Genomic DNA, 530 nt, shown 5'->3' with positions numbered 1-530 from the left:
CTGTAGTAAATGTAAGCAGCCACCGATTTCAATTTGGTGACTTATCAGTGCCGCACGACATATTCCACGATATAGACACGCCAATACCGCTGAACCCCAACTATATTGGAATGTTTGAGACAAGTCCTCCAACAATGGGAGATACATCAGGTGGACTCGTGATCCTGATGTATCTGGCATGAGGAAGCCTCCAATCATGCGTAATATAAACGCTCTTGCATGTTGCTCAATAACAACATCATCAGCATGTGGTGGTAGAACCGCAAATGTTGAGTCGAGCCAACTCATTTGGATTCTTTGACCCATAATTTGTTTGTCAGTTGGGATTGCACCGAACAAGTTGAGACAAATCATTTCCCAATTAGCACTTGTAATGTCAGTAACATGAGCTCCATTTATTGGCAAACCAAGTTGGTATGCAACATCTTCAAGAGTTACTGTGCACTCGCCAACAGGTAGATGGAAGGTGTGAGTCTCCGGCCTCCATCTCTCAGCTAATGCCGTAATGAGGTGGTTGTTGATTTCGATTG

General features: G+C 44.0%; 1 pseudogene; it reads right to left on the bottom strand.

Annotated features, from left to right (window-relative positions):
* The window catches only part of LOC109329321, a 12,385-nt pseudogene that overhangs the window by 2,480 nt on the left and 9,375 nt on the right, over positions 1-530 (bottom strand).

This window comes from Lupinus angustifolius, chromosome LG16, assembly GCF_001865875.1.
Source record: "Lupinus angustifolius cultivar Tanjil chromosome LG16, LupAngTanjil_v1.0, whole genome shotgun sequence".
Classification (NCBI taxonomy): domain Eukaryota; kingdom Viridiplantae; phylum Streptophyta; class Magnoliopsida; order Fabales; family Fabaceae; genus Lupinus; species Lupinus angustifolius.
Note: the sequence above shows the minus strand (reverse complement) of the source record. Positions and strands in the feature narration are given on the sequence as shown.